Source organism: Stegodyphus dumicola, chromosome 3, assembly GCF_044657685.1.
Source record: "Stegodyphus dumicola isolate Sdum_Otavi_A_Nest chromosome 3, ASM4465768v1".
Classification (NCBI taxonomy): domain Eukaryota; kingdom Metazoa; phylum Arthropoda; class Arachnida; order Araneae; family Eresidae; genus Stegodyphus; species Stegodyphus dumicola.
In genome coordinates this window covers 252,077,286-252,100,660 of record NC_140770.1, presented here as the reverse complement: position 1 = coordinate 252,100,660, position 23,375 = coordinate 252,077,286, and the positions used below count along the sequence as shown (strand labels likewise).

General features: G+C 32.9%; 1 protein-coding gene across 2 annotated transcripts in view; it reads left to right on the top strand.

Moving 5' to 3' along the window:
- Positions 1 to 3,421: 3,421 nt before the first annotated feature.
- LOC118198621 (uncharacterized) overlaps positions 3,422 to 23,375 on the top strand; it is a 35,335-nt gene continuing 15,381 nt past the window's right edge. Inside the window, exon 1 of one of the 2 annotated variants that reach the window (XM_085814048.1) lies at positions 3,422 to 3,552. The gene's annotated coding sequence lies outside the window, so the exon portion shown is untranslated. The other variant, XM_085814049.1, reaches the window with a different exon arrangement.

Sequence of the window (23,375 nt, the reverse complement as noted above, 5' to 3'; positions counted from 1 at the left end):
CATTAAAAGTATCTTTCGGCAGAAAATTAGAGTAGTAGGAAACTGCCAGTAAAGCCCTGTCAGTTTCCTAACGAAGTTAGTACATACGTCTTCGTTTACATCAGAGCTTTGACCACATACAGTTAGAAGAGAAATACTGTGCCTCGACTTCAGTCGAGAAAGCCATCCATCGTTGCACTTAAAACCTTGAATAATCATTCAATTTGCCAATTCATCAGTCTTGTAGAGTCATTAGGTTATTTTTAAAGCAGGGGTGATGAAAAATGAGCAACGCCGTTCCCGGGAATAGAACCACGGACCTCTGGAATACGCGCCCAGGGTGCTGACCACTACACTACGAAGGCATGCCAATAAGGTGGGAGAAATACATTATATACTCCCCCCCTTTTAAAAGGCGGCTGGGGTTTTTAGGGGACCCAATCGCCAAATCCTGAGTGTGGAGAGTCATCATCCGCAACGCTTTTAGTTCGGGCGCCACTATAGAGTCATTAGGTTATTTTTAAGCAGGGGTGAGGAAAAATGAGCAATTCCCTCGCCGGAAATCGAACCACTAACCTGTAGAATACGCACTCAGCGTGCTGACCACTACACTACGAAGGGATACTAAGAAAGCGGGATAAATACTTTATAGTCTACAATAGGGGTCCATTTATCGGAAAATTTCGATATCTAGCCTCCTGGAACCACAGCAGTAGAGCTTTTTCTAGATCTTCTTGGGATGCATTTCTCTTGCGTTTTCTTTTGCTAGCAAATTTAGATTTTTTTTCCATGAATCTAAATTTGATTCCTACTTTTTCAAATAAGTTGACAAAATATTTTTTTAATTCCATAGCCAGCTGCTAACTTTGTTTTACATTTGCGATTCTCTACTTTCTTTGAAATTTCTACCTTTGTCTCCAGAAATTTGTAATCTTCACGTGTAAACATTCTGAATTTTTATACATATACACCACACATTGAGGAAGAAAATCTAAAGCACATTAACTTGTCTGCACTGCAGGCAGGTAAGTTAACTGACGCTTTCCACAGACATAACTGACGCTTTCCGAAATCTAATATATAATATAAATTTATAAGTTATTATCCCCCTACCCTGACCAATTCATATAGGGTTCTGAATGAAACCAAGGAAACAGATTAGACCAGGGAGCTTTGTCCGTTAAGCAATGATAAGACTTAGACAGTAGGACAATAGCCACTAACGTTTACAAGAAATGTAACAGTCTAGGAATGAAGATATGCACCTCTTTACACAGAAAAGAAATACAGATTTTTTTGACACGCAAAATAATAAATACAGAGTGTGTTTTCTCTGTTACTCCTGGCAGTAGTACGGTAGATCAACACTGTATGTTTCCTCGTCTAAATTTAACATCCGCCGAAATTCACGATGATGCATTACATTTATTCAAATATAGTTGACAATCGAAATAGTCCAGAAATCCAGAGTGTCTTGCAAAATGCTTATTTTTACTCATGCATTTTGCTGATGCAAAATGCAGTAAAATTTTATCATTTTTTCAAGTTTTCCTTTTTTAATAAAATAACAAATCCTTCTTTTTTTACCCTCATGAAAGGTGCGCCATCGTTGCATGTACTAACTTAAATTACTGACATTTAATTGCAATCGATGGCATATTTCTCTGACGTTTCCGAAAATGCCAACTGTGCGAGTTCTTCCAGTTAGTGTACCCAGCGGAAGAAGTTCTTCGTAAGACTGAAAATCTTTAGTTACACTACGAATAAAAAATAACACTTGCACCGAGTCAATTTTATCAATGCTTTCATCTAAATTAAGCAATGAATTTAAATGCTTTCATCTAAGTAAAGCAATTGAAAATTACTGCTAAAAGGACTGCTAGAACTGCAACACTCTAATTCATGTTATGCTCAATATATGCCAGCACGATATTTAATTCTATTACTTTTCAGATTATCGTAATCTATATACTTAAATATTAATTGATACAACACACAGATCGTGTTTTATTCTCGAGTGTCAAGATGTAGAAGAGCTAAAGGCCGCGCAAGAAACTCACAGAGGCTGTACGTTCCCCACCTCTGGAAAGAGAATGGAATGTATGCTTGGAGGAGGAATGCATGCTTCCAAATTTCTGTCTAAGCTTCTGCATATGTGTTATTTAAGAATAAATAAAACATACGAGAACACACACACACACACACACACACACACAAAAAAAAAAAAAAAAAAAAAAAAAGAACGCTTCTAAATCTTTTGGCCCGTAGCAAACGATTTCTAAAACTCTCTGTCCCTAAATCCAATGCCTTTGAAGCGTAAATCTAGTCTCCCATTTCATGACCTTCCAATCCTTATGTTGCCTCACTATCAAACTCCATGAGAGGTAAATTTCTCTGTTACGGAATGGCAACGAGAGAGAGATTGTTGTTCAAAAAGATAGCCGAATTCAGTTGTAACGTTTACTTTGTGGATGTTGCGTATTGTAAATGAACCTATTACATTAACTAAACTAAACTAAACTAAACTAAACCTATTACATTGTACTAAGGAGTATTAAAATACTATACATTAAAAGATCTTTCACCTAATCTGATTTTTAACAAACCGCTCATTATTTAAACAAACGATGATGTTCACGACCACCTTAGACCTCATTTTATATGCATATAGTAGAAATGAGATTTAAAAATTGACGATTAAATTTGTAAAAATATCTATGACTGGGCTTATTATCTGCTAAAAATAAAAGTAATAGTAAAATTTCAAGTTACGAATGAAACAGTACATTATAGGTATATAGAATACATAAAATGATATATGCAGATTAAAATAACTTATAACATGAAATTTGATTTTGAATTCTCATCTGGAGCTTTTTTTTCTCGTATGATTACCATGTTCAAATCCTGGTAAACGTATTGACTGCATGGAAAATTTAGTGGGTTTTCACATGTGTAACATAAATACGGGCAGTTTCCCTTAAAATGTCGTCCACGAAAACATTCCTTCACTCAGACAGATAGCTTACGCATGCTTTGTTATAACTCAGTCTAATATAACGAAGTGTTATTCATCAGTTATGCCCTTCTATCACAAATATCCATTCATATTTCGCTGTTTATTTTCTACTTATTTGAGGAACTTTTTCTATAGAAATGACTGCCAAGTTTTTTTTAATCGTAATGAAACATTTCTCTTTAGTTTTGGTGTCCGGCTGTTCTCGGAATATTTTTGATAAAGCTATGTTTTAGATAGATTAGGAATTTTTGCTTAGCAAAGGAAGATGAAAATAACTGGAACATTTTGTTTTTATTTTCGAATTCATTAATAAAAACTGTGTTGAATTCAATATCAGTTTTCCTTAAAAAAAAAAAAAAAAAAAGCATTTTAAAATAGTGTGTAAATTTTGTTAATAAAAGCATGTGGCAACAAGAACGCTGAGGCGGGGTGATTGTTTACAAAAAAAAGCCATGCAAAAAAATGTAGCTTGGCAGCGTCTCCTACCACATAGGTGTCGTACCAAGCTGAAAAGAAATGAGTTTCTGTTTATCTGAAGGAAGTATTACTGTTATGTAAGTTTTGTTTGACAGCTGTATTATTTTTTTTGTGCTTTAATATTTGAAAATTAGTTTCTAGTTGCGCATCGTAGTTTTATGAGTTATATAAAAAAACTCTATCTGCACTGCGGAACGTAAGCACTACAGGAAAATAGTTCATGTCAAAACCGTCGGGAAACATTATGAAATGGGAATCTCTGGCTAAATTGTATTTTCTGTAAGTAAAAAGAAAAAATTCCTTATCGTTTCATGAAGGTTTTTTTTTTTTAATTCTAATTGATTTATATTCGTTAAATGGCTCTCAATACGGAATCGCATTTTTTGAATGCTTCAATAGAATTTCTTGTTTTTATTGCCGTCAGCTGATGACAGCATTATTTATTTTTTCTGTTTTCATTATTATTATTGTTTCGATTTGAAACTTGAAAGGAAAACCAAATTCATTTTATGTTTTTATACTTTATTTTGAAAGTATTTTAGATGAACGTAAATGTTAGAGATGCATTTTTCAGTGAATGTTAATTTTCATTCTTGAATAGTTGTGACTAAAAAAATACCCTGGATTTTCTTTTACATTTTTGTATTAAATTACAGAAAACTGTATTCTCAGAAATTGTATGAGCTAAATTCACTATTTTAATTAACATTTGAATTTTTTTCGAGTGCATTCATGTGAATTATGATTAACCTCAGATTTCAGAATTTTGTAGCTTTTTTTCTTTTGGCGCCTCCAAAAATTTGCTTTAATTTTCCGTAGAAAACACACTGTAAAGTATAAGTTAATATAAATTTTAATTAATTTTGTCTTGTGGTGTAATTTGTCATAAATTATTCACCTTATACATTATACAGGTTTATACCTGGTATGCAGATGTGATTTTAATTGTAAACTAATCTAGTCAGAACTTCAATTACCTTAAAACTTTGTTTTTTCTTTTCTCTTTCTTTTCTTTCTAACCCCCCCCCCCCTCATCTTACTTAATATATATAAAATATAAGTTAGAGTTATGTATAAAATATAATCTCTTTAATTATAATTTGATTTGAAAGAGCAGAAAAAAAAACATTATATGGAAATTCTGTCTTGATACATATTCATTATTTTATGGGAACTACTCTGATATGCGCCCTCAAGTCGCCAAATTTCGCGCAAAATATTTTTGGCGAGAAACTTCAAGTTGCCATATTACTATCTAAATTTTTTGTCTACATTTCGAACTTTTAGCCTAAAATGTTTCCAAAAACGCGGTTTTCGTACATGCAAAAACTACGTTTTCAACATACAATTTGGCTAAAAATCCGAAACAAAAACAAAAAATTTAGATAGCAAAAACGTAAAGTTTCTAACCAAAAATATTTGACAAGAATCCATGTACACAGCGACATGTTTTAACTTAAAAAAACATCTACAAATGGCACAATGTAGGCAACTAACGAATCTACAAACTACGCACACCTCGCTTTAATAAATTAACATAACAACAATAAATTTCAAAGAATACCATGTACACAGCATCCTGTTTAAACTTTAAAAAAATTCTATGAATTGCACAATTTAGGCAAGGAAGAAATCTACGATCTACGCACTCCTCGCTTTAATAAAATAACATAACAACAATAAATTTCAAATAATACCATGTACACAGCATTCTGTTTCAACTTTAAAAAACATCTACGAATTGCACAGTCTAGACACTAAACAACAAAATAAACTAAAATAAATTTCAAACTTCTACAAAATAAAAACAAGGATAAAATAAAATGCACTTACCATGGATTAATGCGCTTTCGAATAGCAGAAATATAAATTTCATACCGCCTTTAACATGCCGCCACGTAATCACTATCGCCTACTTCTATCATGCACTGCCATTAAAAATAATCTCCCAGACCCTCTTTCCACACTTCCAAATACCCACTACCCCTCAACAGGATAGCCACAATGATATTTCCTTTTGCCGAACTTCAATTCAACAACTACCATTTTATCTTTCCCTCCCATCTTCTCAGACACAGAGGCGAATCAACGAGCTCCAGCGAAAGATTTTTCAACGTCAACAGGGTTGCCATCGAACACGCAATCGTGCCAAAAACCAGCGCAGAACACATATCGCCACATTTGGTGAAATTAGGGCCTATATTAGAGTTGTACCATTTTATGAATTAATAAGTTTCTTAAAAAGTGTTACCATTGTATCTAATATTATGGTAAAAGTATAGTTTAGGGAACCACTTGGCGATTTTTGGCGGTATATGGATACCGATTTTGTGCAATTCTTTGACTCGTTATTTTGGCTTGCGAAGTGGCTATTTTTGCGCCAAAAATCGCTGCTACACAAAGCCAAAATAATAAGACAAACGATTGCACAAACTCGGTATCCATGTACACATCGACTTATTTTCACTTTAAAAAAAACCCCCGAATTGCACAAAAATGGCATTGCGCACTCCTTTGACTTTATCCATGTACACGTCGACTGATTTTCACTTGAAAAAAAATCCTCTAATTGCACAAAAATGCCATTGTGCACTCTTTTAACTTTATCCATGTACACGTCTACCTATTTTCACTTTAAAAAAATCCCAGAATTGCACAAACTTGCATTGCGCACGCCCTTTACTTTGTCCATGTACGCATCAATATATTTTCACTTAAAAAGTCAAAGGAGCACCAAAGTCTACAATATAGGCAAACAAAAAATACATAATCTCAATAAAATACATTTAACCAAACAATAAAATAACATAAAAAAGGAAAAACATGTTATACATTTAAGCACTACCAAAAGCAAATATTCACTTACCATGATTTTCAAGTTCGCTTTGTACACTCAGAGCCACGTAAAAATCAAAATATCAATCATACTCAAATGACTTTTTTCAAACCAGGTACTCTTTCTGATCGAACGCTTCACGTAGTGACCATCTGAACCTTTCTTCCTACAAACCCATTCAAATCCATCTAAACAGTTTTAAAACACACCACAAAAAATGCTTACAAAACATCCCATGATTCAAAATTTCCCAGAATCATGCACCCTATTATGTCACAATAGGGTTTCCATAACATTCAACTACTCAGGCTACCATAAATGAAACAAAAACTTGGCGATAAATGAAACAACAACTTCGCCATAATACCAAGGGGTACCTTAAAGTCTACTCTACCCAATATTATAGTAAATTATGAGAACACATAATATTTATATTATATAGATTTTTATTACGTGGTATTAATATCATAAGGACAATGTTTAAAAATGTCTACTACTTTTTTTTACTGTGTCGGCTAAGCATTTTAATGTTTTTGTAAATGAATGTGTTAAATTTAATGCAACATACGTTAGTTAAATATATTTACTGAAGCTTTTGTACAGACAGCATTAATGGAATGTAATAGATACCTAGATAATGCTGTATTGTTTGTAATTATTAGTTGGACTTTTTGGTTGATCTTTGGATTATGGTAACTTGGCGATTTTTTGGCGAAAATTTGGCGACCAACTCTGCTACAGCAAACCTCTATTTTTTTTTTCGCCGCCATTTTGTCTTCACGAAGTAAAGACATGTTTCTTTTCTTTTTATTTACTGAACGCTTTTTCCAATAATCTACTAGCTGAATTACACTTATGCTAGAAATTTTATGTAACAAAACTGCTTAACTGCAAAATTGGGAAAAAGTGCATAATCGCAAACTCCTTGTGCGTTTTTCAGAATAGCACATACACATAAACCATTTACACGTCGACTTATTTTTACTTAAAAAAAAATCTCAGAATTGCACAAAAATGGCATTGCACACACTCTTAACTTTATCCATCTACACTGCTTTTTTCTCATAAATTACAAAAATTTGCACGAAAATGCAAAAAAATTCTGTGAATCTTTAAACTCGGTAAAAAGCACATATATGAAATTATCTGATCGCGAAAAAGTATATACCCTTTCCAAGGATGAACATTTCCACATATAAAATAAGTAAAATATCCAAAAACTTTTACCTCTAAATTATCTATTATATTATAAACATCACCAACGAATTCATACCGCAAACATTACAAATGATTACAAATACTTAGTGTCAAATATTTAAATTATTTCCATACACGTTTACTTCAACTGAAACGTATACCAAATTCCTACAACATAAAATTCACAAAATAACTATAATTTAATTAAAATATCACTAAACCATGTACACGTCGTCTTATTTTTACTTAAAAAAACATCTCAGAATTGCACAAAAATGGCATTGCACACACTATATCCATGTACACTGCTTTTTTCTCATAAATTAGAAAAATTTCATGAAAATACTCAACGTATTCTACTCAAACGTATTCCAAAATACTACAAACATATAACTCACAAAATCACGATCATTAAATAAAAATATAATTAAATTAAAAAATTTTTACTTAAAATATAAATAAGCACAAACATTAAATTAATAAAAATTAGATTACAATCCTAATTATTTTAAACTAAATCATTGCTAATAACAATTTTCAAATAATATCATATTAATTTATTTACTCCTTACATTTAGAACAATGCATAAAAATAATATCCTCAAATGATTAAAAATACTAACTTACCTAATCTTCAGAATCTTCATTACGTGGCACGCACACTTCCACTATTTCACACAACACACAATGAAGCTTAATAAAAAATAATATAGTACTACAGTTTTCTAAATTCCCCCCCCCCCTTTTTCCTATTAAAGAACTATAATTCGTCCATTAATGTCGCATGACATATCTCATGATCTCTCATTTCCCTCACACAAAATAATGCGTAATCGGAACTGAGTACTTTTCACATTATTACCATAGTCCTAGGTAGTAACCTTTATCGCCTCCAAAATGTCGCCAAACTACTAGTTACCATATTCCAAAGATCAGCCAACTTTTTTCAAGTCTGTTCCTCCATTATTAGGGTGATACTAAGTGTGATGTCCATTGTTAACTGAAAATTGAAATTAATCGAAGAGAAGTTAAAAAAGTGTAGGAAAGATGAATAACCTGTATAATAATAATTAACAAAAAATACTATAAGCAATTTTCGTATATTTTCATCACCCGTTTAGACTGATCTTGTAACAGGTGTTTGGTTTTTACGCCAACAAAGATTCCTAGCTGGAAATCTAAAGATGATCAGGTGTAATCTGAGAATTTCAGGGTTTTTAGTTTTTTTAAGTTACATTTCATGTGTAACAACCTATTCAAATAAGTTCTGTGTTTAACTTAAGCTATATATATTTTCAACCACTTTTTATTATTTTAATGAAGGCAATTTCATGATTTAAATTTTATTTTTTCAGTCATTCTAATGTTAGCATCCTCTCCCTCCAGTTTCATAGGTCATTTCATTTATCCTGAAGAAAATAAATTTGTGTACATGTTTGTTCCATTTTTTCAGAGAAACATCACCATTTCAGCTAATAGGCATTTGAAAATTTAATGCGTGCTTTTTTGACTGTGTTTTGAACGTAAAGCAATTTTGGTCAATTGAAATAATAAGAAAATGGAAAATTTTAGCAAAATTGTACATTGGCTAAAACTCAAAATAAGAAAAAAAAAATTTTTTTTCATCGAATGGTTGGTTGCCATATTACCACAAACTGAAGATTCATCACAGTTTAATCTGAAGAAGAGTAAACAGTATTAGACATGAAGAAAGCTGGTTGATCTTTACATTATGGTAACTTGGCGTTTTTTTGGCGAAAATTTGGCGACCAACTCTCCTACAGCAACCCTCTATTTTTTTTTTCCCGCCGCCATTTTGTCTTCACGAAGTAAAGACATGTTTCTTTTCTTTTTATCTACTGAACACTTCTTCCAACAATCTACTAGCCGAATTACACTTATGCTAGAAATTTTATCTAACAAAACTGCTTAATCATGACAAATATTCACTGCAAAATTGGGAAAAAGTGCACAATACCATACTCCTTACGCGTTTTTCAAAATAACACATACACATAAACCATGTACACGCCGACTTATTTTTACTTAAAAAAACATCCCAGAATTACACAAAAATGGCATTGCGCACACTCTTCACTATATCCATGTACACTGCTTTTTTCTCATAAATTACAAAAATTTCACGAAAATGCATGACAATTTTCTGAATCTTTAAACCTGGTAAAAAGAACATATATGAAATTACCTGATCGCGAAAACGTTTATACCCTTTCCAAATATGAACATTTCCATATATAAAATAAATAAAATATCCAAAAATTTTTACCTCTAAATCATCTATTATATTATACACGTCACCAACGAATTCATACCGCAAGCATTACAAATACTTAGTGTCAAATATTTAAATTATTTCCATGCACGTTTACTTCAACTTAAACGTATACCAAATTCCTACAAACGTAAAATTCACAAAATAACTATCATTTAATTAAAATATCACTAAACCATGTACACGTCGACTTATTTTTACTTAAAAAAACATCCCAGAATTGCACAAAAATGGCATTGCGCACACTCTTCACTATATCCATGTACATTGCTTTTTTCTCATAAATTAGAAAAATGTCGCGAAAATGCATAACAATTTTCTGAATCTTTAAACCCGGTAAAAAGAACATAAATGAAATTACCTGATCGTGAAAAAGTACTTACCCTTTCCAAATATGAACATTTCCCCATATAAAATAAATAAAATATCCAAAAACTTTTACCTCTACATTATCTTTTATATTACAAACGTCACTAACTCATACCTTTACTTCATTACAAATGGTTACAAATACTTAGTGTCAAATATTTAAATTATTTCCATGCACATTTACGCAAATTACTTTACTTCCACCTTACATTTAGAACAATGCATAAAAATAATATCCTCAAATAATTAAAAATACTAACTTACCTATTCTTCTTCAGAATCTTGATTACGTGTCCGATAAACTTTTCTTATTTCTGTTTCAGGATCTTTAAAATCATACTTATAGTTCACACCAAGGTACCAGGTAAAATAAATAACTTAATAAAATATCTTTACTTCTATCTCGCACAACCTTAAAGAAACACTTATTACCCCTTTCAATCCCACTAAATACCCATTTCGAATTCACTTTAGGGCCATGGGATCCAAAAATTAACGAACACTGTTTCACACAACACAGAATAAAGGCAAATACAAAATTTCCAGATTTTTTCCCGATTTCCCCCCTTTTCTGATTAAAGAACCGTAATTCGTCCATTAATATCACATGACATATCACATGATCTTTCATTTCCCTCACACAAAATAATGCGTAATCGGAACTGAGTACTGTTCACATTATTACCAAAGTCCCAGGTAGTAATCTTTATCGCCTCCAAAATGTCGCCAAACTACCAGTTACCATATTGTAAAGATCAGCCGGAAAGCTTAACCGTTTGGGTCCGGCGCTATCGTGCTTCACTTGTTGTATGCCAAAAATATGGCGTAGCGCGATAGTGCTTCTCTTGTTTTATATCGAGAATGCGAAGACACTGCTGTTGGTTAGTATACTATACGCAATTATTGAGAGTAGTTGTAATGATATCAGTAGCAGTTGTTTTATAGGAATTGGAAATTGTTTTCATTTTTTTATCAAGTGTTATACTGATAATTACGAAATAACCCATGTCAAGTTCTGATTCATTTGAAAGTGGCTATGTTATGAGAAGTAATAATGAAGAGTATAGTAATGACCTTGAAAGTGATAGTGGAATTGGCATCATCATTCGTTCTAAGAGATTACAAGTTATTAGTGATAGCAGTGATGATGATGAAGTAACTGCAAGTACCTCCGATGACGATATTATTGATGAGTTCTTATCTGTGGATACAATTTTTTCGAATGAATCAAATACGTTTTCTGAAGTACCTGGACCAAAGCATGCCCCTCCTCCTGATGCAAAACCTATTGAATATTTCAATATTTTTTTCATTTTTCAATAATTTTTTTTTCAAGTATACTAACCAACAGCAGCATCTTCGCATTCTCGATACAAAACAAGAGAAACGCTATCGTGCTGTTATCTTGCACACTTTTGTTTTCTTTCTTGTGTTTTCCATAAACATTTTTGTTTTTTGCTGATAGTTTATGATGTTTATGATAGTTTATGATAGTAATTTTCTCGTAAGTTTGCTATAAACAAACTGAACTTTTTTTTTGTTTTGTATTGTTTAATATAGAAACCAGTTAATCTGTCATTAACCATAATTTATGTTACAATAGCTGTTGCTAGTCTGTGTGGCATTTTTAAAATTTTAGTAGATGCATACTAACCAGCCTAGGAAAATGAGACTTAGATGGATTGTGTATATAGGCTGCTTCTTAATAACATTCTTCTGCAACATTTATTAACATTATGTCATTTATATAAATGACCAAAGATGTTTTTAAAGCTGTATGTTCTGTACCTCATTTGCTGGTTTACTCTTACGCACTCCTCTTCTGTCTGAAAATAGTGCAACATTCTATAGCAAAACATAAATTGCACTCATGTATGTTCTTTTCTTTTTTTAAATTTAATTTGAATGGTATTGAACGTTTTAATAATATTTTTGTATTTTATGAACTTGTTTAAATTAAAACAGAAATAAAACTTTCAACTTTTAAAATGACTGTACTTTTTGAATTCACCACTGAAATATATAGTAACATGGCTGTGTTTATTCACCTTGGCCACTTGAAGTGAGGTAATAATATAGATATTTAAATGTTTATGTCATTTTGTATGTTCATTCAGAATATTGAGTATTATGAAGTTCATTTAAATCCTAGGACAGGCCCATTGTACCATTAAATGAACTTTTTTCCTGTTGCTTCGCAGCACTGAAAGTTTTGTCATGTTATACAGTACAAAGTCCGAAATCCGGACTCGTCGGGACTTCAGTGATTACGGATTTAGTATTTTCCCGGATATTAGATCATCAGTTTAAATCTAATAAGATGGCATGTAGAAACTATAAAATTAAAAATATGAAATCGTGATTTATGAAATAATAAAGTATTTATGATCTAAAGGGTATCAAAATTTACAAAAAAAAAAAAAGCTTAATATTTATTTGTATACCTTATTAAGCATTTCTTTCAATGTAAGTTGTTTAAGTTGCTTCGTTTTTTTATGCTAATACTTTCTCTTTAATTCTGTAGACAGACATAATCTGAAGTCCTGCAACTGCTGTTTTGAGAATTCCAACTAACTTGTCAATCAAAATTTTCTCATTTTCAGTAACTTCTTTGTCACTTTCTTCACTTTCAGTAGCGGTATTTCCTGGATCTAGAACCATACTACAGATTTCGCCATTCATTAATGATTTATGATTGAGAAGCATTGTCATCATAATGGAAAACTTCCTTTTATATCATCTTCATTTATTACCACTTCTCCACATTTCTTTACTTAATCGGTAAAATCCAAGGAGAGCCCACACCCTTGGTGACAAATCGGGAAAGTGCAAAATCACCCACTGCTTTGCACGTTCTCAAAGTCGCCAACTTGAAAATAACAAGTTAAAGAATTGCACAAACTTGGTATCCATGTGCACATCCACCTATTTTCACTTAAAAAAAAAAATCATCAGAGAATTGCACAAACTTGGCACTGCACACTCCCTTCACTTTGCCCATGTACACATTGATACGTGCCATATAAATGGGCACTCCAAGGGTGTGGACTGTGCTAGGATCCAATGACAAAAATCCATTAATTGGAAAATTTCACCTTTGTTTTGCGATATCCTAAAACCTTTAAAATTAGCGGCTATCATCATCAAATTTAGCTATCCTTCACTATACATATTTGGCTATGCATCACAAGCTTGGCGACTAACGACAAATTGTTAAATTGTTCCGTTAAATTTTATTATGCTTCAATCGTGCACTGAGACAGTTGAGCCTGAATTGTATTAGTTTAGTTATTTAGTATACGTATGTGTATTTCTTGCACATGCTTAAGGCTTATCAGAGTTCTGAATAAATAAATTCCCACATATACTAAATGTAATCTTTGGGTCTATCTGTATTATCAACAGAATCTATTTTTAGCATATGGAAAGAAATGTTTGGTAAATTTTTCCTCGTCAGCATTTTTTAGCGCATTTTAACTTGAATCTGTAATCATCGCCAAGCATAATGTCAACATAAAAGGTTACCATACTCATTTATTTTTCAATTACTAACATAAAAAAATTGTTTAGACATCACTACATGAGTCATTGCTCAAGTTGTCATGTCTTGATAAACATGCTGTGATGAAAGGAAAGTATAATAATGATTCGCCAGGTTGGCGTCGGTCAGATCAATGACGTATCTATGTGGAATGTTTCGGATTGAGATGTGGGCCAAAGCAGATGTGCAACAACGGAGCCAGATTACTGACCATACAAATTTATGCTGAAATGATTATTTGTTCAATAACAAGGTATTTAGTATCGAAGTGAAATTAAGGATTGGGACTCTCCAGATATTTTATTATGCGTGGAGGGGGGAATTAAATGCGCATGCGTAAAACCTACGGAATAAAAACACTGTTGGTAGTTTTGAAGTCCGAATTTTATATCGTTCTGGGTAATAGATATCTGGATTCTGGACTTTGTCATGTATTTAATTCGATGGCTTTGAAAAAACTGTCTGATGGTTATTTCAAATTCTTGTGATCTTTAACTGAGATATCAATGTGAGATCTATCTTAAAGAATGATTGATCTTTCCTCTTCTCTTTCAATGTCTTGTCGCAGTTCTTGCTAGAATTATAAACCACTGCAAAAGCAATGTGATCATGAATGTCATATTGTTACGTAGGAAAAAATGTTAAAAAATAATTATTTTTAACTCTGACTTCTAAACTTCACCTGGTGCCATGAAAAAAAAGAAAACAAAAACTAACTCTAAAAAAACTCTGATAATCAGAACTTCTTAGCTCTAAGTTTTATGAATACAAAACTTCTTCAACAACTCAGAAAAACAAAGGTTATCCTATCAGATCAACTCTCAACTCTTTAAATCAAAGAATTGTTACGTAGAAAAAATTGAAGTTAAGGATACTCTTTACTTTTAAACTTCTGACTGCTTAACTAACTCCTTTCTTGGTGCCGCAACACATAAAAAGGAAAAACTAACTACTAACTTCATAAAAATCTAATCTTAACTCTAAAATGTTTAAATGAATTGATAATATCCTCCCTGGTGTTTTGGTAGAATCAACGATTATTTATCAAAGCAAAATGTTAAAAATGCATTTCCGTACAAATTCATCAGTCTGCTATCTCTCACTAAAATAAAACTAGATTCACTGACTTTCTTAAAACACATAATTTTCAGTACCACTCTAGAGATAGCCTCCAAAACACTTTACATTTAAATAGATAGTTGGCCAGACTACCCCTACAAAAATAATCCATTTCCTCCAAATTTTTAATTACATCGCTTATCTCTCTTTACGAGAATGATTAGTCCAACTCATTAATTTACACTTCACAATTAGAAGAATGGAACATTTTGTATTCTTACATTTAGTAAATCATTAAATTACTTGATATAATTACTGAATAACATTACTTCAGTGAAATTTTCTTTTCAGAAATATTTATTTTAAGACATATCGAAACGAAATAAACATAACCATTAAACATTAAAAACACAAAATTCACTCTTTCAATTTTTGACAAAACCATAGTAAAAACAAAACAAGAGAAAACGAAAAATTTCACTCATGGAATCCACATACAGAAGTCTGATGGACTCGGGGAGCTGCCCAGATCCAGTCACGAATCGTCGAAACAATAACAGCCAAAACTTCAGCGTTGTCAGGAAAACCGATACAGATGTCTGTTCAAGGCATAATGGAAAATTTCTCATAGTTCCAGCACTACTCTGTCTAGTAGCATTTTAACTCTAAAATCAGCCCTTGAAATGTTCTTGCTGACACTGTGGATAAAAGCAGGCAAACGGGCAAGTGGAGTTGACGACGTTTCATACTCTCATCACTAATCTGCATCTTCAGCGCAAAACCTTCGGAATTATACTTGAAAAGAAGCCACTCCTTTTTTTCAATATTATCATCATAAAATCTGTATCTTCGGCGTGAGCAATTCGAACTCAATTCTTCCACAAGAAGAAAAAAAAGTGTCAGCGACGAATTTTTCAAACAAAAGTTGCCAAACAAGGATAATGCTGGACCTAATCCCAAATCTTCCGTCATAATCACCCACGACTATCAAAAAGGTAGTCCGCGAAAAGCTTGGACCGGTCCCTACCACCCAAAACCTAGGGAACGCGGTAATGTCCTTTAATGACTGACAAAGGGCCACCACAGTTTTTGTTTTGCCTCTTGTGTAGAATTGGGTGCCCCTTCAATTAGCGACATTTTTTTTTTTAAATTTTGGCGACAAAACCTCATTTCTGGTTATCATGATAGTTTTAACTTTTCTTTAGCTTCCTAATTTTTTTTTAATGAAAATTGATCGATGTGTACATGGACAAATTAAAGGCAGTGCGCAATACCTAATTTGTGCAATTCTGGGATTTTTTTTAAGTGAAAACAGATGGATATTTACATGGACACATAGTTTGTGCAATTCTTTGACTTCTTATTTTGTTTTGCGTAGGGGCCATCTTGAAATTGTGCCTTCCAAGTGCCGATCTTGGCATCAAAAAAAGAATAGCCAAAAAACAAAAGGCACTTAATTGTAAACTTTTAAATTTCTTTTTTTCCCCTCCTCCACTCCCACTCAGAAGAGTTGGTAACGAACTCGCGCAAAAACTCCGGTATTTCCTACTGTTTGGTCCAACAGCACATCACTGACCTCGCTATCAAAAATGCCAAACAGCTAAGTCTCTAAAAAATCTGCTTCTGCCTATCGTGCAACGGCTTTTGAAAGCTCGGAGACGCTAAAAATGTAACGTGTCTAAATTCACCATTCGCTCAAACAACACAAAAATTAAAAATTAGCCAATCTTAAACAAAACTTAAACTTAAACTCCATCTAACAAACTAGAACAAGGGTGATAAACAACGGCCAAAATTTGAAGAAATTCAGACTCTCTAACAAAATGAAAAACCCTTTCTTACCGCGCAACAGAGGAATGTTTCCAACCCATAATTCAATTAAACTTGCGACATCCGTACATGATAAATATATAACACACTCCTCTTCAGAAAGGCTGAAATACTTTCTCGCCTATACATCCTAAACATATGGTCAACCCCACAAAAAGAGGAAAATGCAGTTGGGCACAAACTGACCGCTTTGTGTGAACGGAAGTAAGAAAAAACCCACTCTTTTAGCTGTAACAAACTCTTCAGCTAAACTTAAAAGAGCTTTGTCATAATTGAACGAAAAGTTTAAACAATACTAAATGTTATATATTCTTAAATAAGAGCATTACAAATTCGTTATTTACAGTAAATTAATATAATCACTAAGAATTAATTCCCTATTCATAGTAAAATAATACGTAATAATTGTACACAACAAAAATAATACATAAAGCAAAATCATAACAATATTTGTATGGGTCAAAGGGTTGCCAGTTCCCTGCAACTATTGCCCCATAGATTGTCAACAAAAAATATAATAAAATAAGAATGTATCTATATGTGTTTCTCAATCTTTTATTTTTCAGTTTGTCATGTAATTAGGTTACAGCCGAAAACATCGTGGACGATAACGTCGCGGAGAAAACAACGCAAGGCGAAAACATCGTGGGAGAAAACATCGCAGTTCTAAAACATCGTGGTACAAAACATCGTCGTCGAAAATAAAGCGGTTCAAAAACTTCGCAATTTAAAAACATCGTCGTCGAAAATATCGTAGTAAAAAATAAAGTATCTACAAATCATCGCTTGACGATAACATCGCAGACATGCTTTTTCCATACATGCTTTTCGCAAACATGCGTTAATAATTGTAAATGGATATTCCCATAATGATTTGTGAGCACAAAATGGAAAGAAGGATAATTTTTACTTTCATATTTTTTTATTAACTAATAATTTTTTTCTGAAAAAGTAAGAAGGAAACTTAAGCATAGCAAATTAATGCAACTTATAGCAATTAATAGAATTTTAAACCGACATAGTTAATTAACAAAGGCCATTAATAAATAATTTTTTATAAAGTTTTTACTGGTAATTTTTCGTGAAAAGTATAATCTATAAGTTGCATTTAATTTTCTATGCTTAAGTTTCCTTCTTACTTTTTCAGAAAAAATTTATTAGTTAATAAAAAATGTGAAAGTAAAAATTATCCTTCTTTATATTTTGCGCTCACAAATCTTTATGGGAATATTCATTTACAGTTATTAAAGCATGTATGGAAAAAGCATGTCTGCGATGTTATTGTCATGCGATGATTTGTAGATACTTTATTTTTTATCACGATATTTTCGACGACGATGTTTTTAAACTGCGAAGTTTTTAAACCGCTTTATTTTCGACGACGATGTTTTGTACTACGATGTTTTAGGACTGCGATGATTTCTCCCACGATGTTTTCGCCTTGCGATGTTTTTGCCGCAATGTTATCGCCGGACACCATGTAATTATTGTGATGTAAATAAAATAGTACAGAAATACAATGTAATATGTACAAAAATAAATTACACTATGATCATACAGGGGTTGGACAAAAATATGGAAACACCTTTAAAAAAACAAGTTTCTTTGCTTAAAATGGTGTAGGAAACCCGTTGGCATCCAAAACAGCTTGCAGTCTTCTCGGAATGGATAAATACAGTTCCTGTATGTTTGCCAAGGGAATATTATACTATTCTTCCTGCAAAACAGTGGCAAGTTCAGATAACGATGTTGGCGGTGGATAACGAGAACGCACTTTCCGTTCCAATGTAGACCACAAAGGTTCGATAATATTCAGGTCTGGTGACTGTGGTGGCCAGGGGAGATGGGACAACTCATCCTCGTGCTCAGAAAACCAGTCCTGGACAATGTGAGCTGTGTGAACAGGGGCTTTGTCGTCTTGGAAGACACCATCACCATCGGGGAACAAAGTTTGTACCATGGGATGAACTTGATCGGCCAAAATGTTCACATAAGTCTTGGCAGTCATGTGCCCTGACACAGTTATCATGGGGCTAGCAGAGAACCACGATATGGCTGCCCAAACCATAACAGAACCCCCGCCATGTTTCACTCTTGGCAACAAGCAGTCTGTATTATAGGCTTGAGATGGCGTTCTCCAGACGTAAACTCGGCCAGAAGTGGGAAACAATGTGAAAGAAGACTCATCAGACCATATTACTCGCTTCCACTGCTCTATAGTCCAGGCTTTATGACTTAAACACTACCTTTTCCTGTTACGGCCATTAGTATCACTGATGAGTGGCTTCTCAATTGCAGCACGGCCAGCAATTCCCTGTTTATGAAGCTCCCTTCTAATTGTTTTGGTACTCACAGGCTTCGGTAACACAACATTCATTTCAGCAGTAACTTTTGCAGCTGTAGTCTTCTTATTTTTCGTCACAATTGCCCTTAATGATCGTCTGTCACGATCACTCAGGACACACTTTCGTCCGCGCTGTGATTTAGCAGATGATGTTTTTCCGCTTTTCAAATATGCGGAATAAATCTTCGATACAGTACCTCTTGAAACACTAAACACCTCGGCTACCTTGCTTACGGAAGCACCTACCATACGTGCTCCAACAATTCGCCCACATTCGAAGTCTGTTAACTCTGACATAATGCAATGACAACCTCACATAACAATACTCCGACAACAACTGAACTGTTTAGCACATTTACGAAGTTGTATGGGTGGCGTCAGTAGTCAAAAATGCCAGCGCCACCTACATATTTCATTAAAATCAATCTTTCTTTTCAAACATGCATTTCACAAGGTGTTTCCATATTTTTGTCCATCCACTATATGTATACACATATATGTATGTGTCATTATTTTAGTTTCAATTTCTTAGTAAAAACTCATTTATGCGTCTCAGTTCTTTTTAAAAATTACATATTTTTTGTGTGTGCTTCTGTAGTTGCATATTCTAATATTTTTAGGGGGGTCTACATATATAATAAAGCTATAAAAATCTTTGCACCTGCTATGTAATTTAATAAGTTCTGCTTTTGCTATTTCCAACCTCATTCTATAATAGAATTATGTTTAATCACATTTATATTAATATAAGGAAAAAATTAACATACCTATTGCTCTGGCCCGGTACAGTAGAAAGTTTAAGATATGGAATCATTGGGTCTTTGGCAATTCTGTGTTTTAGATCGTCAGTGTAAATCTATTCAGATGACATGTAGAAATTTTAAAATAAAAATATTCTTTAGATTTTTTAAAGAAAGAGGTGTTTGGCAGGGAAAAAAAAAAAAAAAGTATTCTTTCGGAATCATCATTGTGTGAAATTAAAGTGTGACTTGGATGTTGGAGTGAGGATAATTTCTGGATTTAAAACCCTATCACAGATATTTGTTATTCTGTTAATTGATTGAGGCATTGTCCTCACAGTGTAAGATTCCAGCTATATCGTCTTCATGGTGCATTTATTCCATTAAACAGAAAATTTTGCTTTTTTCTTGTGATAGCCAAAAAACCTTTTAATTTACTACTTTCATCATCATCATGAAATTTGCTAGTTGGATATAAATTACATTAAGTACTTTTAAAAATATTTGCAGATATGTCCTCTCATGATCTCACAGGGTTCCAAACATCAGATTTTATCTTAAATTATTTCTAGAATTCTTGAGTGATCTTATTGCTGCATCAGTTTTTAAAAAGCTACTTTATATCATCATTTCAGAGCATGGAAAATTCTGATGTCTGTTAGTAAACAGATGTATGGTTTGAGAGAAAAGAAAAACACACGCATCTTCATGTACTAAAACTGTCATTTTGATAAGATTATTAATAATAATAGATGGAACAAAGTAAGGTGCTTCAAATCAGAAATTTAAGGAAGAATGCAGTGCTTAACTGAGCTTAAGTTCCTAATTCATTCTCCCTTTTCTATTGCTTTACTAACAAATGAAAACTAGTATGAGTAACCTTTGCTGTAAATAAAGATGTTTTGGAGAATTACTGTTTAGGTCAGAGAAAAATATTATCCTCATAATCACTCAGTGAAATTATGACCATGGCTAACATTCGACAATGTATTATTGTTTGCCTTATCATTCGATATATTTGCATTAGCTACAGTGTGATTCTGTACCCAGAAAGTATACAAAAGTGACATACAAGATTCTCAGTTGGTAAAAAAATTACTTTAATACTGTAATTTTTCTTAGGATTTTTCTTAATTCTTTCTAGGAATGAATTCCTAGATCTTATAAGAAAAATTTCTAAAAAAATAATATATATATATAAGGAGGAGGAGGGAACTTTAGATATTGCACGTTCAAATTTTGAATTTTGTAATATATATATTGATAATAAATACATAGCTGTTAATAGATAAATAACATTATGGTTAATTTTGTTGTTATATTCCTCATTTATATGTCCCGTAGTGGCCAGTTGGTTAGACCCCAGAATGCTGGTAGTTTGACTCAGGTTCAATCTCATCTGCGTGGTTTTCCCTGTATGTGATATGAATATAAAGCAGTTTCCTTAAAAGTTCCTCCACGAAGGCATCCCTCCTCCTAAAGCCTCTTTGCTGTATCCATACAGCCTAAATTCTCATGTTATATGCTAGTCTTGCACTTTAATAACTCATGTTAACAATTGACCTGCGAAGCAGCATTCCAGCTGCAACTGCCAGAGAAAGTATACAAATAAAACAATTAGAATTTTGAGTAACTCTGATTTAAACCAATGAAAAAAATAGGTATTTTTTTTTGTTACAGTGGGCCCCGAGATTGAATCGCCAACTGGGATTTCTCTTCAAAATCTGGCTGCATGTTCTTATCCCTTGCTACATGATCTTATTATCTTCTCCACATGATAGGATACAAAAAAGTTCCTAGCATAACTTATTTTCACTTAAGTGTGCTGAAGAAATTATATCCGATATTTTCTTATTTATTATACATAATAGGTACAGGTTGAAGGAAAGGCAGCACCTGTGCATCCTTATTGGCATATTAAGTGTGGTGAGACTGTGCTAACTATTAAGCTTCCACCCCATATGGAATTCCAAGAGGGAGAGCAATTAGGTCTCCAACCGCTTTTGGTTACCCCCTTGTTGCACAAACATTATATACTTCAAACATCCATGCCTTCTCAAAGAGGGAATCGATATGGCAGTCAGCGACACTAATTGTTGTCCCATCTGGGTAGCTGCTATACATAACAGTACTTATAGTATCCTATTTATGGAGTATTGTTGCATATAATGTATTTATAAGTACTGGCAATGGTTAATCCGTGTCAACCAATAGCAAGTTGCTAAACACTGTAGTTCAATGTGGTTTTAAATTGTGGCGAATGGACTGGCTGCATGGAAGTGTTCATGGTTTTCATCATGTATAATGTGTATGCAAAGCATTTTCTCTTTTAAAAAGTCCTTGACAAAGAGCATCCCGTCTCCTTGGTCAATGTCCTTGTTTGCATTGTTCCCCCCCTCCCCCGGTAAAAAAGGGTTACCAGCACTACAGATTTTTAATAATTTTTGTACCTAAGTAGGTACTTATGTATTATCGCAACCAGGTTGGCGCGATTTGTAAGTTTGAGTAAAAAAGTATGAATAGAAAGAAAATGTACAATTATTAATTACAGATAATTTTTAATACAGTTTTTTGTATTATTTTGTTTACCCTACTTACGGCAACCTTATGTTAATTTATTAAAGTGAGGTGTGCGTAGTTCGTAGATTCGTTCATCGCCTACATTGTGCCATTCGTAGATGTTTTTTTAAGTTAAAACATGTCGCTGTGTACATGGATTCTTGTCAAATATTTTTGGTTAGAAACTTTACGTTTTTGCTATCTAAATTTTTTGTTTTTGTTTCGGAATTTTAGCTTAAATCGTGTGTTCAAAACGTAGTTTTTGCATGTGCGAAAACCGCGTTTTTGGAGACATTTTAGGCTTAAAGTTCGAAATATAGACAAGAATCCATGTACACATGATTTAACTTAAAAAAACATCTACGAATGGCACGATGTAGGCAACAAACAAATCTACGAACTACGCACACCTCGCTTTAATAAATTAACATAAGGTTGCCGTAAGTAGGGTCGCCAAATTTGGCGATTTATGCGAATTTTGGCCTGGTTGCGTTAATACGTAAGTACCCCTGAGTATTTATTTATACTTTTGTAATGTTTGTAAACCACTGAATTCACAGCATCTTTGGTGAATTTTGATTTTAGCCTTGAATGCATTTCTAGTCGGGGTAATTTTACTCAGTATAAATCTTTAGTATCGTATAAATTGAATGTAATGTGATAAGTTAACGGAGATTCAAACTTCAGTGTTGTTCGTAGTGTTTTCGTTTTATCTATTACCTTTTTATCTAATTCTTAGTAATTCAAAATTTTCAACATGAATTCAAAAATATAATTATTTATCTTAATAACCTTTTCTAAAAATAATCTTAAAATCACATACAGTACAAAGTCTTTAATCCAGACTTCCATAATACGGAATAATCTATAATCCGGACCTCGAAGCTACAAAATTTATGCGCATGCACGTTTAATGTATAACGGACGGTATAAGCTAGGCTAAAATTATCTAATTATTTATTTCAGTTAATGTTGCAGATTGTGCTGTTCCTTAATTTTCTAATTGGACCTGGCTTATTATTTTTGCAGACTGTCAGAGCAATTTTATAAAAGTAAGCTTGAACTTTCAATTATGTCAAAAAGAGTTTCCAATTCTGGAGCTGGCTAAGGATCGCAAACTAAAGGTGAAATT